This window comes from Artibeus jamaicensis, unplaced genomic scaffold, assembly GCF_021234435.1.
Source record: "Artibeus jamaicensis isolate MK-2021 breed Jamaican fruit bat unplaced genomic scaffold, CSHL_Jam_final contig_1016, whole genome shotgun sequence".
NCBI lineage: Eukaryota > Metazoa > Chordata > Mammalia > Chiroptera > Phyllostomidae > Artibeus > Artibeus jamaicensis.
This window is the reverse complement of record NW_026521195.1, coordinates 5,279,768-5,297,394: the sequence shown is the minus strand read 5'-3', so window position 1 is coordinate 5,297,394 and position 17,627 is coordinate 5,279,768. Positions and strand designations below refer to the sequence as shown.

General features: G+C 51.4%; 1 long non-coding RNA gene across 2 annotated transcripts; it reads right to left on the bottom strand.

The window, feature by feature from the left end:
- Positions 1–553: 553 nt before the first annotated feature.
- On the bottom strand, positions 554–9,611 carry LOC119035268 (uncharacterized). Of its 2 annotated transcripts, XR_008390793.1 has the most exons (4): positions 8,685–8,980; positions 5,621–5,732; positions 3,436–3,511; positions 554–3,338 (listed from the first exon to the last, which is right to left on the bottom strand). It is a non-coding gene; the product is annotated as an uncharacterized LOC119035268 (long non-coding RNA). The 2 variants fall into 2 exon arrangements; XR_005079756.2 differs by lacking the exon at positions 5,621–5,732 and having other exon boundaries at positions 8,685–9,611.
- Between the last annotated feature and the right edge of the window lie 8,016 nt (positions 9,612–17,627).

Genomic DNA, 17,627 nt, shown 5'->3' with positions numbered 1-17,627 from the left:
TTAACAGATAGAGAAACAAGCTCCAAGAGGTTAAGTCACTTGCCCAAGGTCACCAGGGTTCAGATGTGGGCTGGTCCCAGAGTCTGTGCCTTAACTGCTGCGCATTTGCCGTGTCTCTAAATGACTACACATTCTGAACCTTTGTAGTGCTTCGCTATTGATTATTAACCACTGATGTGTCTACTGTATTGATAAACTATATAGAAGTATAGGTACACAAATTAAAAAGCAGAAGACAGTTGGATGTTTCCTAAATGATGCCCTTTTAAAACATACTCTATTGGCCTGGCCAGTGTGGCTCAGTTGGTTAGTGCATCATCCTGTAACCAAAGGGTTGGGGGCTTGATTCCCAGTCAGGGCACATGCCTGCGTTGTGGGTTCAGTCCTCGGTCTGGACAAGTACGAGCCCTGGTCCTGGTATGTAGGGGGGGCAGCCAGTCAGTGTTTCTCTCTTGAATCAGTGTTTCTCTCTATCTCTAAAAGCAATAAAAAAAGTCCTTGGGTGAGGATTGAAATACATACATACATACATAAAACACTTTATTTTCCGTATTCAAAAGAATCAAGAACTCCACAGAGGCCTTCAAGTCTCAGAGTCCCCCAGTAAGTGTAAATAGCTTGTCCCTCAGGCCGGTGGGTCAGAGTGTCTACAACTGTACTTCCATGGGCCAAGTTCACCTTGAGAATTAGTGCTGCAGTTCTCGGTTGTTTCTGTAACCAGAAAAATACCACTTGTCTGTATTTTTTTAAATGACTCAGAAGAGACCTGGTGCCTCTCAGCGCTGATGGGGCTGGAGACGCTGGGGGACCCGGTGCCACAGGGCAGGCTGCACTTTGGTTCGAAGGCGCCGTTGGGTTCAGATCAGGTCTCTGCTGCCAGAGGGGTTGGTAGGAGGCCTGCTGAAGTCAGGGCCCAAGGAACATGTCTCTCACTCTTTCCTAAAGGCTGGCGGGTGGGAAGCTGCTCTGAGACAAGAGGGCTTTGTCTGTGGTAAGTGGGTTCTCCTCCAAATAAGTTGGCCGGCCATGTCAGCTGTTGCCAGTTCCAGTGGCCTTAGAGTTCTGTCTAGTGACCTTGTAGCTGAGCACAGACAGAACGGCCAAATGGCTCTAAAATAACTGTGCATTCTGACCTCTTCATCAACCCTCTTCTGAGCACTGCTTCTGGGAGAAATGAGTGGAATGAGACTCAGGCCCCTGAGGCCTTCGTTTCCCCGAGAAGTGACCTGCCTGTCCCCACCGCACCTTGTCACGGTAAGCTGCTGTCTTCCCGACTGCAGCCACATGTCTGCAACGTCCACATCAGCTCCACAGCAGACAGACCCGGTGTGCCCATGTTGGGGTCCCAGCTCATTTTCCACCCCCTGCTTTCACTGACACCAGTGGCCGCCCACACCGGTGGAGCGGGAAGGAGTTGCGTATTTAATGGCTCGCTCTGCTCCCACCTCACAGAATGAGGAGCAAACACAAACAAACTGTGAGATTTCCAGCATGAGACCAAACTGTGGGATGCCAGAGCTCTCTGGAAATCACCATTCCTGAAGATGAGTTGTGAACAGCAAGCCTTTGCTTGACAAATAAAACACTGTTTTACATTGAAATTCCTAAAAGCCGAAAGAAGGTGTGCCTTTGTTTTGTTTATTTTTCCATAAGGCTGAGAATTAATTTATTCCTTTATGTAGAGCAGAAAGGATCTTGGAAGAAGAGATTGGGCTTGACTAATGAACCCGTGCTGGAGAGTAGTTTTGGGGGGTGGATTTCTGCTCCCCACTAATAAGGGGGAGGTGGGTGGCTGCGGGCCTTCCTCTGGGTTTCCTTAGGTAGATGAACCCGATCCTTTTTGACTAAGGAAATTAATTAGGGGCTTAACTAATTATGATCTGATTTTCATATTTTTCTGATTATTTTACTGTAACAGTATCCAAATCTTGTGTGCGAAACAAATCATGTGTTTTTAATTTAGAAAATATAAACACTGTGCATCTAGGTCCCTTCCATTCAGGAACCCGAAGGTGGGCCTGTCCAGGAACAGCCAGGCAGTCAAGGTCAGGGTCAGCACAATAGTGCCAAGATAGTGTTTTCATCCCCTCTGGGGTTGGCTGAAGGAGCAGACTGAAGCCGGGGTAGAGAGGCATCGATGTGGCTGTTCGTAATGACAGACTTGGCAAAAGTAGTGGGCGCAGCCCAGGGGCCTCTCTTCACAGCATGTGAGACCCCGGCACCGCCTGTGTGGCTCAGGAGCAGGATGGGTGCAGTGATGAGAGGGGAGGGCTCGTGACCTGAGACCCACCTGACGTGAAGCACGCTCCTCTCTCCAGGAAGGTAGTCATGCAGCTCACACACTGTCTTGGGCATTCCGTCCCGTTCCTGACAATGTGCGAAACTATTGACTTACGGGGAAACGGAAGCCCAGAGAAGTGGAATGGATTGGAGTTTTGCTTTTTTGGTGGCCAAGCCAAGTCTCAAGACTGCTGCTGTGTGGCCACCCACAGGGTGACACCGCTGTACTTGTGCCTCACGTTGCCTTCACGTCATTTTGTTTGAGTCCCGCTGTGGTAGCCGGTGTCAGGGGAAGCCAAAAGAATACAAAATGAGGGAAATATTTCTTTGGTTACTGGACTTCAGTGCTAGGTAGAAAGGACCAGGGAATACATCATTTGAAGACCAAGAACCAGAGGCATGTCTAAAACCCATTTACTCCTAATCTACACAGGGCTGGCCTCGGTAACTAGACAGGTAGCTTCCATCTGCCTTGCTTCCTTTGTGGGGCTTTGCCTTGAGATTCTTCCTTGAGAAGGAAAAGCGCTCACTACACAGTCCAGTGGCACTTAATGCAAATTTGAGCTACATGAATTTAAAATCGTGTGACCCCAAAGTATTAACAAGTCTCAACTTGTCATCCAAATTTGAAAAATCTATAAACCCCTCAAATTAAAAAAAAAATCACTCAATTTTAAAGCAGAGGTCACTATGAATCGTTGACTGTGTCCACGCCCGTGCAAACAATGGCGTCACTTTCACTGTTGCATGTAGACAGCTGCTTCTCACTCTCCTGGTCACGTGCACCAGAATTTTCTGCAAGGGACTTCAGGTTCTGTTGTGCTGTTTTAATAGTCACTGCTATGCAGACATTTAACTACATTTTGCATCATTTGGCAACATCATCCACGGCGTCATTAAGTCATATTGCCTGTGCAAGTGCCGAAAATCGGGGGTGAACAATCCGGGGTGAAAATCAGTAATTTTGCAGTGGAATTTACATAAAATGCCGTTACATAAGCCAAGCAACTGCTGAGATAGGCTGAGCAGTAAATGCAGTGAATTCCCAAGGGGAGATACTAGAGAAAATAACAAGAAAAGGGAAGAATAAATGTTAGAGAACAAACATGTGACATGTTTGTGGATAAACACATTTTGAGATAATAGTCCCTCTACCTTGTCTTTGACTGTTTTTCCTTCAGAAAACTGAATCATGAAAGCTTTAAATGATACGAGGTTTCACAAATGCATCCTGCAAAAAAAAAAGGAAAACTGACTGTTGTAGGTTTAATTGTATCCCCCCCTCCACAGAAGATGCTGGAGTCTGAGTCCTCAGGGCCTGTGAACATACCTTATTTGAAAATAGGATTGGACAGATGACCTCAAAATGAGCTGAGGTCATCAGGAGGGCCCCTAGCCCAGTGTGACTGGTGTCCTAGTAAAATGGGAATTTGGGTGCACAAATAGGTAGGCACAGGAGTATGGAGTGAAGACGGGGCGAGCAGCATGCTCAACCAAGGAACCCAAGGTCACCAGAAGCCGGAGAGGGGCCGGGGCAGACGGTCCCTCACAGTCCCCAGAGGGCAGCAGCCCTGCTGACCCCTGGGTCTCAGACTTACAGCCTCCAGAACTGTGAGACGATACATTTCTGTGGTCTAAGCCCCCTGCTGGTGGCACTTCGTGATAACGGCCTTTGTGAAATGCCATTTTTGAGAAGGGTTCAAAGATTCCCAATGTTTTGGCTGGCAGAGGACCCTGCGGAACGCCCCCTAGGGGAAGGGTCGCCTGCCTAGTGCCCGTCCTGAGGGAAGGGCCTTCGCTCTTTTGTCACTTGGTGGCAGGGTGACTAGCTCATTAAATGCACTTCTAAGAGACTGGGTGACTCACGGTGGGAAGTGAGGCCTTTGATCGGGGTGCTCACTGGGAGCTGGGAGCATTGCCCTGATGACCAGGCATACTTCCCAGGGTCTGGTTCCCACTTATCACAGACCCAGGGTGCCCAGGTGGGAATACCAGTAAGGTTGCAGTTTGCCTGCAGAGGTCAGAGGCAACATTAATACCCTGCGTTTTCATCAGGACGCAGGTGTGCCTGGGTGCAGACAAGCAGGGCCAGATGGGGAGGGGAGGGCGGAGCTGAGGCGGTGAGGGGTGCAGTGAGAGGAACCATAGTTCAAGGTGCTACATGGAGACAGCATGCCAGGGAGGACAGGGCTGGGGCTTCGGGTGGATGAACACCATGCTGGTGGGGGCAGCAGCAGAACCCCCTGTGTGCTTGGCCCAAGGAAGCTGGCGGTGCCTCCCAGGTAGAAGGAAGAGACCAAGGTGCCAGGAACTCTCTGCCCCGGGCAAGCTTGGAGTCACTTGTAAGCAAGATGGGTCCTTAGGGTGATGCATACATATTTCACAGGCAGGTTGGTGGTTCTGGGGACAAAACCAAGTGGAAGTCACACTGCTGTGATTTCTGAAAGAAAAGCATCTAATGAGGGCTCTGTGGACAGAATACGAAATGGGGATAATCAAGGAGGTTGAGATGCAAACACATGTTGAGCACCGGTGATCCAGTGGGTGCCAGGTTGGTGCTTCTGATTCTCCTCTGGTCCTCATCCCTCCCTCAGTTGTTATGGGAACAAACACGGAGGCAGCAGAAAAGGTGGCGGGGTTCAGGGACTGTGTGTCTTTGGGGCAGCAGGTAATGACAGTGATAGCAGGGACAGCTGTGGCAACCTCAGCTGCGGTGCTGCCTGAGGACCTGCGATGTGTCAGGCTCTGCCCCAGCTATGTCGATTGTCACTGCAGTCACGCAAGGGAGTGATTGCCATCCCTCCCCGTAGATGGCATCTTGCAGATTTTAAATACATGCTATCTGTCACACAGCTGGCAAGCAGACTGTAATAATACACAGTACTCTACGGTGACAGACAGGAAACAGAATGCAGGGGCCTGAGTTTTCCTTATCAGAACTGTCCTCATGAAACTCAAGGTTGGAGCCAGCTGTGACTGGGTTGGGGCAGAGCTGAAGGGACATTTGCTCTGCTTCTCCTAGTGGACAGGTGGTCCATCTCGGGGTGGACATGTGGCCGTGGAAGGAAATGAGAAGCGCAGATTGAGAACGCAAGTGTTGGGGTTACAGGAGGTGTTGCCTCATGGTGCATTTCAGATTCCTGGGTAGGTGCAGGGAATACACATCAGTAGGAAAAGGGAGGGCAGGGCAAGTTCACGGTCGCCCTGCACGGTCAGGTTCACTTGTTCTTACTGTGCATTGCTGTCCCTGTAAGCTTGAAATTTTGAGGCCATAGAGGTGAAATTTCAGAAATGACCCCTTTGCTCATTTATTGCAAATGCGAGAGGAAGGTTTCCTTACCAGACACCATTACAGGGAGGTCACTGGCTTCAGAGTTCCTTCTTTGCTCCTTTCCTCAGAGGCTAAAAACTTGTGGAGTTTGGCGTATTTGCAGGTGAAGTTGTTAGCGGCCCTTTGGGTGATAAAGGGGAGGGATCTGCCTTGAGAGTACGCTCTCCCAAGTGGCCGCAAGTCTTCAGTTCAAATGGACCAGTGATGAATGTGTAGGTCGGCAGCCGAGTTGGATAAAGAACCTGGTCAAGGGCAAGGCGAATCCGAGGGGGGGCCTGGGGAGGCCATGTGAGGGTCAGGATGGTGCAAATGCGCGTCGGGCCCAGAGGAACCAGACAGGGGCTCCTTGCTTGGGACCACAGAGGTGGCGCTATTAGCGGGGGAGGCCACAGGGCAGGGAGGACGGACAGGAACGGAGAAGATCGCCCCAACTACTCTCTGGCTTGCGTCACTCATGGCCACCACTAATCCTACAGGCCGCTGTATCAGTTTTCTGTGGCTGCTGTCAAAGCGACTCCAAGCCCGGTAGCTGACAACTGGAAATTCTCTCGCAGATCTGGGGCCAGAGGTGGTGGGGGGAGGTTCTGAGTAGCTTCCTGCAGCTGCTGGCAGCCAGAGCCCTGGTGTAAGGACTGTGTCACCGCAGTCTCTGCCTGCTCTCCGTGTGTCTTCTGTCCCTTGTAAAGTCACTTGTCACTGGATTTAGAGCCCCCCCCCCCTGCCCTGAGTAATCCGGGATGATCTTATCTCAATATTTTTAATTTAATTATTTCGACAAAGACCCTTTTCTAAAGTAAAGCAACATTCACAAGTTTCTGGTGTTAGGAATTAGACACATTTTGTGGGGGACCACCCTTCAATCCATTACAGTTGCCCACAGAATCAGGGAAGTGTCAGGACCTATATCTTTGTTGTTTAAAAAAAATTTTTTTCCATCTCTGTATCATATGGACTTCAGTTTGTGGGTGCTGTTTAGTGGCAAGGGAAGCCAAGCTTCAGGGCATCTCTTAGCTAAGGCTGGCCTCCCGGGCAAGTGGTCACTCCATGGCTTGGCTCCTCCTGGGCCCCCCACTCTCCTCGTGTGCAGCAGCCCCCTGCCTGTGACCTGCTCCCTATGGTGGGTACGTTACCCTCAGCCACTAGAAACCCCAGGGAAGGTGGGGACCATCTAAATCTCATGCTGTGGAAGTGTCTAGCACAACTATAACCGACGCTACCCTAGACACGTGATGGAAATTAGTTATCTAGTGCGACTCCAGTGCAGCTAGAGCCTCCAGCTTCTCAGGCCAGTCCTTGGAGCTCCCGCCGCTGTGGGTGAGACTCAGCCTGTGCAGTGGACCCTCTCTGCTCTCCCTGACCCCAGAGCAGCTTCATTTCCAAGTGAGGACACGGAGGCCCCGGGAAGGTGAGCTAATCACCTGGGCGTGTGCACCTTATGGTGTCCCAGTGCACTTCCCGTCTCAGAAACAAATCAGATTGCCTGCCCCTAGCTTTCTAAATTAGGACTTTCTTTTTCACCTTCACAACTGCTAGGCGTTGCCCTGATTTTCCTTTTATTTTTTAACTGCTCCCTACCGCACACAGACATATGGAGCCTGTCACCCTCCAACGTGACTTATAACGTACAGTACAGCCATTCTGGGCGGCAGGTTTCAGGCACCATCTGCTAGCCCATATAAAACAAAATTTATATTGAATGGGATTGTAGAAGAATCATCACGGCCTAAATTGAACATTGTTTGTTGGGAAACAAAGCATATGTTGGAAATTGGGTTTCTGATTCTTGGTGTGGGGCCATTTGAGTTTCGGGGGAGGAGGGGAGCCTGCTCCGGCCTCAGGGTGGCCCTGCCACGGTTTCCCGGGAGCAGCTCCCGGACGGCGGCCCGTGGGTGAGATGCTGGCCTCTGCAGAAATGTGAGCATGCCCTGGGGAGACCTGCTGTTAGAAAATAACAACCCTGAAACATCACATTGACTCTGCTTTTCCCGTCGTTCTTTGGGTTGTTAAAATTTGGGGAAGAGTTGGCAGCATTGGCAGCGTCAGCTCGGGCAAAGGTTTAGAGGACAAGAGCTAACATTTTGAGTTTGGGGAAAAATAAAGAAATAAAGCTAGTGTCAGTCTTTAGCTTGGTCTATGCCATATGGCAAACACAAGGCCGAACCCGGCCCTCCACCTTGTTTTATCCAGCCCGGCACCTTGTTTCCACCCAGCGGCAGCGCTGAGCTCTCACTTAACTGTTAAGGAGCAGTTACATGTATACAGTCCTAAAGTTACATTTGGCCCTTTGAAGGCAACCTTGAGGCTGATGTGGCCGCCAGTGAAAATGAGTTTGACACCCCTGGTCTATTCATGCCTAAGGGATTTGCCTATTTGACATTGGGGTAAAGAGACATTGAGGGGGGTTGGAGGAAAAGGGGTTGGACTGCAATTTTCAATGACCAAGGCCCTCAGACAGCACTGCGTTGAACCCACGGGACAAGCCTCTCAGGTGTCTGTTGTCCCCAGTTTTCAGAGCAGGGAACCAGGCCGAGAAAGTCTGTTGTCTGTCCAAGGTCAGCCAGTAAAAACGCCAAGTGAAATCACTGATGTCCAGTGTCACCTCTTAATGGACCCAGGAACGCCAGGAGGGTCCAAAATATTTGCGGGGGCTGTTTTCCTTCTTGAGTACATTTCCCAAGGCGACACTCTGCAGGGAGATCAGCCAGGAGCTGTCCTTGCAGAAAGGAGCAGAGGATGACATTTGGGGCTGAGCGCTAGGGTGAAGGCCGAGCTGGGAAGACCAGGTGTGTGTGATAGACCCTGTTCTCTTCCCACCCCTGCACCCCCCACCCTGACTGCAGCCCAGTGGGGCCCTTGAGTTGGGGTCCTGCTGCCAGCCTGAATCTTGCAAACTTTACCTGCATTGTTAGGTGCATTTTGATCCTATTTTAAGTGGCCATTAGAGCTACTATACAAGGTGCTTCGTTACATCTCAGATGAAGCATCTTATTGAACCCTTGCAATAACTCAGGGTGGATGGGGCGGTTGTGGCCATTCCCATTCTACAGACTAGGAAACAGAGGCAGAAGCTTACCTGGTTTGCTTGTCTCCCCGTCCTGAGGCAGAGTGGGATCTGGCTGCTAGGCTGTCAGTCCCTTGGGCGTTTTTAGGTGACAGCCTCGCTTTGAAACTCCTCTGAGGGCAGGAAGAGTGGCTGCACTTTTGTTCCTTAGCTTCCCCTTCTCTGGGGAGGATTATGTCATCAATAAGCTCCTCTCCGGGTTCCCTGCAGCCTTTGTCTCTTCGGTAACACAGTCCTGACTCACTCCATTTTGGTTTGGATTTCAGCCGCTGAAACCTAATCCCTGATCCTGTTAGCTGAGAAAGCATCAAATGCTAATCCAGTGTTTTGAAAGAGTCAGGAAAGGCAAGCAGACTCAGAGACTCAGCTCATTCTCTAGTAACAGGAACTGAAGCAAGCCTATGAGGAAGATGATTTTGAGAGGAAAGATCTCAGAGCTTCTGAACAGATGGAGAAAAAGTGTGGTTCGTGAACCTGCAGCATCAGCAACACCATTCTGTTTGTCAGAAATGCAGAATGTGGGGTGTGCACTCCCTTAGGACCCTCAGCGGAGGGGCCGCGTTCCCGTTCACTGGTCTAAGCCATCCCTGACTTGTTTGTCTCAGCTCAGGCCGTGGACTGAGCTCCGGGAGGGCATGAAACGTGGACTCCAACCTCCCTTTTCTGGTGACCAGGTGAGAGGGAACTTCAGGCAAAAGCAGCAGACAGTCCAATCCGGGATTTCAGAGCAGGCCTTTCGTTGGGGGAGGCAGTCGGCGGATCAGAAACCAAATGAATGGCCAACCTCAACATGTATGGCTGAGTTAGCCAAAACCCACCAGGTCAAACTCCACCTAGAGCATTTGAGCTTTACGTAAGCAATATCGAGTTTCTTGTCCACGAGGGCAAAGGTAAAATAGCCAGCGTGTTATTAGCGGTGGGAAAGTTGGCCTGACCCTCTTTCCGCTGGGAGCTGGAGCGGTCTTTTCTCTCATGGCTCAGTTCCCGAATTAACTGTTGTCCCTGAAACTGAAATTGGAAGCATTGCCCTGAGCACAAGCAATTTCATTCCCCTCCGATTTCTTTTCCAAGTGCAGGGTAGCTTGGAGCTCAGCGCTGCCCTGCTCTGCAGCAATGCTCCCCGCTGGCCTGTCCCTCTTGACAATGTCATCTTAGAGATAAATCACAGCCCAGGAAATCAGAGGAAAATGCAACCCCAGGGGAACTTGGCATTTTCTCAGCTTATCACACTGAGTTTTTGGCAAGTCTTCTAAACTTTATGTGTTTGAAATGTTTCCTTAGTAGATTATGATTACCTTGCCCTCTCCCCTGGGGTGCCCGGTGCAGGTTAATGAGAGGAGGCAGAAGCTTAGACTGGGGGGCGGGGCGGGGGGAGTAGCCTGTAAACATATCGTGCACAGAGACTAGGCATGGGTGAGATTTTTAAAGAAAGGATGCACCATTGACACCACCCCAATCCGCATGAACCCCCTTGCTGCTCTCGGGCCTGTTTACAGTGCTGGCCATCAGAGTCGCGAGGGCTTGGGGGACTCCGCGGCCAGCACAGCCGACCTTCTCGACCTCCTGCCACACACCTTGAGATGCATCCCCACTGCCTTCAGAATCACATCTCACAGCTTCCATTTCTGCGTTCTGATCTTTGCTCACTTCTTCAAGCTCGATTTTTATCACTTCCCGTCTTGCCTTTGCTGTAAGGTCATTTTCTATTTTCTAATATTCCAGCCTCTCCCTCTCTTCCCTTCTCTCTCTCTCTCTTCAGGGCACTTTTTGAAAACATGATGTTTGCTGTTCTTTTTGCTCAGAATACTCTTTTTCTCTCATTTTCCCAGATCATACCTCCTGGCCAGGCCTCCTGACCCCTGAGGTCTCTGCTGCCTGCTCGGCTTCCCTGAGCCTGGGCCGTGGGCGTCTCCCACGGTCCCACCGAGTCTTGTGTTCGAGCCCTTTCTGGTCACTCCCTGCTGTTTCATCTTTCTCTCCCATCAGACCTTCAGTGGTTCTCAGCCTGGGTTGCACGTTTAGCATCACCTGGGGACATCTGAACGCTCCAGTTGTCCAGATCACACCCCAGACCTGTGAAATCCTGGTCTCCAGGGGTGGGAGTCAGGTATCAGTGATTTTAACAATTTCCTGGTGCTTCCAGGGTATAGGTCAGTAGGAGAACCATGGTACCCGGCTACGAACTCCTGAGAGCAGGGTCCCTTAGAGCAATGACTGTCACGCCTGGTACGTGACTGGCATGGAGTGGAGTTTGTTGCATGAATGAGAGAATGAGGTGCTGGGGCCTCAGCTCTGTGGACCCTGAGCTCTGGTTCCCAGGTCACTACTGGAAGGCCCGGCTCTTAGAGATTCGAGACCCTGAGAATTATCCTGAACAGAAATCAGCGAATTCCATTTTTAGGAAATGTGACCAAATTAACCAGATTCTTTAATCACCCTTCCTCTCCAACACCCGGCCCTGCACTCATTCTCTCCCCAGTGAGAAGCCCTTCTGAGAAAGCCACAGGAGATGAGATGAGAAATGGCAGGAGGCCGCAGGTCTTACAGAAAGTTCTTATTTGGCTGTGACGCCTGCTACGCGTCAACTTTCTGCTGTAACATCCCCATGGACTGGATATTCTTGGCATTTCAGATAATGTATTTGAAAGGGCTTTGAAAACCATAAAGCAACGTTGTTATTATAACTGCATTTCATTCCCAGAACTGATTGATTGTTGAGCTAATAGGGATGTAATGGGAAAAGGTGCAGTCGGGGCCTCAGTGGGGAGTGAGTGCCGGAATGTCCTGAGGAAGGGCTGTGGGCAGGCAGAGTGGGGGACCCGGGAACTCAGAGAAAGCGTGGGCTGCTTATCATTCCCGGAGGGTGAACTCCGTGAGCTCCGTGAGGAAGGAGGTTATCCTGCTTAATGTGCATTTCCTCAAGGCCTGACACAATCCCTGGTTCTAGTCACTTGTCAATTACCAAGATCAATCAACTAGGGGCCATCTGCTAGTTAGGATCCTTTGACTTCCAGGCATTAGAAAACCAGCTTAGATTCATCTCAGCATAAAAAGATTTATTGGAGGGGTTGGGAACGTTCCAACCCCGGGGCCTCGGGCCCCCTTGGCAACACTGACGTCTGCTTCTCCTGTTTGTGCGGTTCCTTCTCCCCTCTGGCAGGTGGGCTTGGGGTATGCAGAGGGCCCAGGGGCAGCCGATGGCTCTGAACTTACATTCTCCCAATCTGACCTCCTGAGAGCAAAGCACTATCTTTTAAGTCTCAAAATCCGGTGGGAGGAACTGTGGTTGGGAAGGATGGAGAGGGTGCCAGGCCTGGCCCAGCTGCCGAGGCAGAGGGTGGGGGTGCCCCTGTAAAACCACTGGAAGGCAGATGCTCTTCTCAGAACCTCACCCCTTGCTGGCGTGTCATTACAGGAGACCCCGCCTCCACCAGCTGTTTCCCAGTGACAGGAAGCAGGTTGGATTAACAGGTGGTGGCGGCTCATCGTAGATTTTTTTTGGAAAGGTACAGGAAGGTCTGTGCCCCTTGCAGGGCAGTGACAGTTAGGTGAATGTTGAACTTTTGCAAACGCTGGGCTAAAAATCCATTTGTTGAGAAGTCATGCTCACTTGCTTTTATGCTTTCTATCAAAATTAGGATGACGTTCATCCCACAGTGTCCCAAGTCTGATTAGAGAATGTTATGATCATGACTTTTGTCCTGAATGAAATAACAAGAATGGGGGTGCCCACCCTGCCCCGGAAAGGGCCACACAAGTTACCTGCTGAGCTCTGGCTGCTGTGTGGGCCACCGCCCACTGACTGGGGGGCCCTGCCCATGCGGGGCTTGAAGGCTCTGGGGCTGATGAAGCCTGCCCCCCCCCACTGTCTGCAAGCACAGGTGCTAGTTAAATATTGGCTGGTGCTTCACTTAATAGGGGATGGGAGAGCGAAACCCTTAAACAAGCTTCTGTTTCCCACTGTGTTAAACACCCCATGGCATCACAAGTGAAAGACTCCAAGGTGGACTTGCCCAGAACACAGAGGCTCTTACCAGTCACATTTCCAAGGTTTTTTCCCATTGGCTCAAAGCTGGGGAAGCAAGGCAGAGCGTGTGCCAGCTTCCCGCAGAGTGGAGGACCGGAACGAGCCTCTCTGATGAGACAGGTGTTGCGGGAGTTGGGGTAGCGAGGAGGAAGTGATGACAGGGGCAGGAGGATGTCCCTGAAGGTTTTCACTTGCCCGTGAAGGTTGGGGCTGGCCAGAGTGATGTGCGGGACAGAAGTTGCTGGATCCTGCTTATATGAAAGAAACAGAACAGGCGGCCTGGGGACGGTGCACAGGAAGCAGGCGGGGGACAGGGCAGATCGCGAACACGGTCGGGACCCTGGCCTAGGGAGAGCCAAGTGCGGCCCCAAAGAAGAGCTGAGGTCTGGGTCAGAAGGGACTGTCGGGGGAGGGCTGAGTCCGGAAACCCACTCGTGGCTGGGCAGGTCTCCCAGCCCTGGGAGAATGAGGTGTGGGTGGGCTTCTCTACATTGTCTCAATTCTTCTTTTCCGGGCCAGCGGCCCAGGATAATACAATGATAGTGGCATTCTTACAGCTCACATTGAACAGGAAGCAAAGGACTGTTTTTATTTTTATTTTTTGTAGCCGACTTTGCAGATAAAGTTCCCATACAAACAGCTACTATATGCCACCTTTTAGAGTTCTTTGGTGAAACTACAGTGTAAAATAACAGGGATTTTAAAAATCACTTTTTAACAAAGACTTTACTTATTTATTTTTAGAGAAGGGAAAGGAAGGAGAGAGGGAAACATCAACTTGTGACTGCCTCTTGGCTGCCCCCTAGTGGGGACCCAACTGCAACCCAGGCATGTGCCCTGACTGGGAATCAAACCAGTGACCCTTTGGTTCTCAGGCCAGCACTCAATCCACTGAGTCACACCAGCCAGGGCTCTAAAAATCATTCTCTAACTTCAACACTGTACCCACACTTCTGCACCCTGTCGGCATAGTTGCTCTCAGGAGACAAAGGACTATTGATGTACTGAGGGAATTCATAGATACATGGCTGTCTAGAGCTCACCTCCCCCCTTGCCCACAGACAGACAGCTGGAAGCAGTGGGCAGGAGAGTGAGAGAACAGGGCTGTTCCGCATGAGGGGTGGGGCTGAATTCAGAGTTCGTGTGGACGCAGAGGGGGTGAGGGGAGAGGTTCAGCTGAGCGGAGTGGTGGGAGGCCAGGCCTTGAGGACAACAGGTGATCAGCAGAAAGCCTTCTGCTGGCCTTCCTGGTGTAGGACTGGCCCGGGAACCTGTAGAAATGGCCACAGCCGCCCTCCAGCTGTGGTGGTTTATTGACAATATCTCTACGATGATAAGAGGTAAACGTGTAGTACTCACTGTAAAACCATAAAGGCAAGCAGTGTTTGTAAGTTTTGCTTTAAAAATACTCAATTTTTTCATGTTCTTTCATTTTCTGTAACGAAAGCCCACCTCTAGCCATTGCCCCAGGATCTTTGGTCACAGCGATGGCACATCCCCGCCTTGGGGGGCGGGCGTTGTGGGAGTCAGGGAGGGGGCTGTACCTCCTGTCTGGGTCCATGTGGGGTACGGGGAGGGAGCCCCAGAAAACCCGGCAGGAATGCAGGTGGGGGGCCCCTGTCCCTCCCACTGAGCAAAGGCCCTGGTGAGGCACTCTTTTCTTGCTTATTTTTTGTTGTTAAAAAAAAATGCAACCTTGTATCAATAAAAACTTTAAACATCCCGAAGTGTGGAAAGAACAGCGCCCTGACTCCTGCATGCACCCACAGTGAGTCAACGATCATAAACATTCGGCATGTCTGTTTCATTCCTGTGACCGACTTTGGTTTTTGTGGGAGCCTTGGCCTGTATTTGCAGGACGTCAGGACACTCGGGCTGTGTGGCCTTAAGCTTGTGTTTTCTGAATGTAAGTCACTGTCGGTTAAGTATTCAAAGGAAGGGTTGGCTGTAAAAGCTGGGGAACCCAGGGATCGTGGGGTGGGGGCTGGCACGTGGGGTTCAAAGCAGGGAGCAGGGGAAGGCTCTCAGCCCCTCTCAGGAAGTCTGGCCCCGTGCAGAGGGACCAACAGAGAGAGAAAGCCCTGTCACCCGCCCCGTGCCCACTGGCAGCAGCTTTACTTCCCTCACGGACCCAGCCTGGTCACGGCAGCACCCCAACTTCCCTCTCTCTCCTCTCCTCTGCCTCTCCCTTTTCTTTCCCAACCACTCTTGTTCTGTGTTCTCTCGAGTCTGTTTCTTCCTCTGTGAAACATGTCCTTGTCACTGCCATCCCAGGCTGGGTGCCACAGAGGCCCAGAGAGTTCAGCTGATGTGCTCCGGTGGAAGGAAGAGGGGGGACCGCAGCAGGACAGAGGAAGTGGGGCTTTGGGGGAAAGATGTTCTTGGCGCTGTTCAGCCCAGAGCAGCCCTGGGCATTGGGTGGGTGAAGGCTGTCTCGCACCAGCCTAGGCGGTCTGTCTGTCTGTGTGTAAGCTGACACTGGCAGGTTCTGTGTATCCTTCTCTATGTCAACCTGTCTCTATTTATGCCTTTAACTATTTCTTTCCCTCCTGTGTCTGTTTCTTTCTCTTTCTTTCTGGCTCCCTCTGACCTTTATCTCTCTGTCTGCCCCACCTGCCTTCTCTTGACCATTTTTCCCTTCCTCACGTTCCGATGATGCTGAACTTGGCGAAGCCTGTTGAAGCTGGGCCTGTGTCTGCCGCTGAAGCAGCAGCGGCTCTTCTGTTAGGGGGGTTGTGTCCAGACAGCATCTGGGAAGCCCTGCGGGCCTTTTGAAGAGAGGTAGCATGTGGCTGTGAAGAATCGAGTTGACAGCAATGAATGAGGACAACGACATAGGGGGCGCCATGAACTGATGCTCGTCTCCACTTGCGTGTGAGCGCTCATGGGCTAAACGGGCGGGTGCTTTTTTTGTCACACTGCTCTCTGTCTTCGTGTGGCCTTCTCCAGGCAGGTGTCTGTGTCTGTTAACACGAAAGACACTGGGGCCTTTTTTCTAGAGTCCTGCCAAGCACTTCCGCTAGCCGCGAACCTGGGAGTCTGCTGGAGCCACAGTTCCAGTGGGTGTGAGGACCTTTTAGCCAGGACGTTGGAAATCCCAATGGCATCCAAGCAGGTGCATCGCCCCGGCCCCCACTGAGCCCCTGAAATGTGCTCACTCCAGCCCCTGGCTCAGCTCAGCCATCTCAGACCTCTGGTTATTGTGGCACTGGGTATGGGGTCAGGGGTACAGCTGATGAGCCGGGGTGTCCGACCCAAAAACAGCAGGACTTTTTCTGTCCAGCCTCATTTCACCTCCGCAATTGGGCCTAACAAAAACATATCATCTGATTGGGCAGAACGCTTCTCAATCAGCTACCAGGAGTCCCAGGAGCCCCTTACAGATGGCCATACTGGCTTTGCGGCCTTTGAACTCTGTGCTAGAACCTGGAACTCCGGTGGTTTTCCTAGCTTCCAGGAGAAACCTCCAGAGGGAACACTTTGTTAAGCCAAATTATTCAGGTTAGCTGAAAACAAAGGTACAGACCCACCCATTTAAGATTCAGCGTAATCGGTATTTATTGGGAACCAGTGGTGGGCCCTGCACTGTGCTGGGTCTCCGGGGAGATGCACAGAGGGCGGAGGACGACCGCAGACAGGAGACAGCACCAGAGGAGAGAGAAGTCCAGGTGGGAATTGGGGAGGGACGTGGGAGCCTCCCGGAAGCAGGTGGGAGGATACGAGATACAGGCGGGAACCGGAGGAACACGGAGGACACCCACGGGTGGAACAAATGGGGAGGCCGAGGGGAAGTCCAGAGAGAGACAACTGACAAGGAGAGGAGCTGTTCCGGGAAGAGGGGAGAGGAAGTCCCGGAGGACCAGTGGCTGCGGCTGTGAGGCGGAGGCTGCGAGAGCCCTCCCGGGGCTCAGGGGGTTTTCCTTGTGTCCCGGGGACCGTGAAAGTGTCCACTGCTTTGTGAAATCGGCACAGATTGAGCTTCCGCAGCAGGTTGACTGTTAGAAATGGAGATTTTGCTGCAGGCTTAGAGTTAAGTGGACAGTGCAGGGTTTTGAGGTCAGAAGCTCAGGTTCAAATACCAAAGAGAAATAAATAAAACAGCCCTGAGGATGGGGCTGCTCCTTCCATCCCTCTCCTTCCTCCCCCCCTCCCCCCCCTCCCTCCCTCCTCCCTCCCTTTCTTTCCCTCCTTCCCTCCCTTTCTTTCTTTCCCTCCTTCCCTCCCTTTCTTTCCCCCCTCCTTCCTTTCTTTTTCTCTTTTTCTCCCCCCCTCCCACCCCCCAGACATCAGAATCTGGACTCCGAGTGCTGGAGGAAATGTCCTGTTGAAGTGTCTCACCTGCATCAGCTGTGCTGTCCCCCAGGCTTCTGCACTTGTCTTCAGCACCAACCCACACGCTCAGCACCTGGCTGATTCTTTGCTAAGGATCTATTCATGGGAAGTTACTCCCTGGCAGGAGGGTCCCTGGGCACCAGCCTCTGTTTTCTTCCTGCCTGACAGCATCCCCTGGCTGCCTCTGCTCTGCTGTCTTCTCTCTTCATTAAAGCAATTTCTTCCGCTATGAGGCAGACCAATTCCTCCTTGGCCCCATAACTAGCTGAGGTTTGTACCCAGACATGGGGTGAGCAAATCAAGGGCCCCCTGCCCAGTGACCCTCTAGAGCAGCGATGGTCAACCTTGTTCAGCTCACGGCACCCAGAAACTCATTACTAAAATTCTGCTGCATGCCAGAAAATACATTTATTGCCAATCTGACAAAAAATAGGTATAATTTTGATTCATTCACACCAGACAGCTATTATTGTGTTTGGCTGCATTTGTTTTTTAATTTGACAATCTAAGGGAAAAGAGGTCAATGCCCCTTACTGAATAGTCAGGCATTGCATGTTTTAAATATTTTTGCAGCACGCCTGTTGAAAATGGCTGAT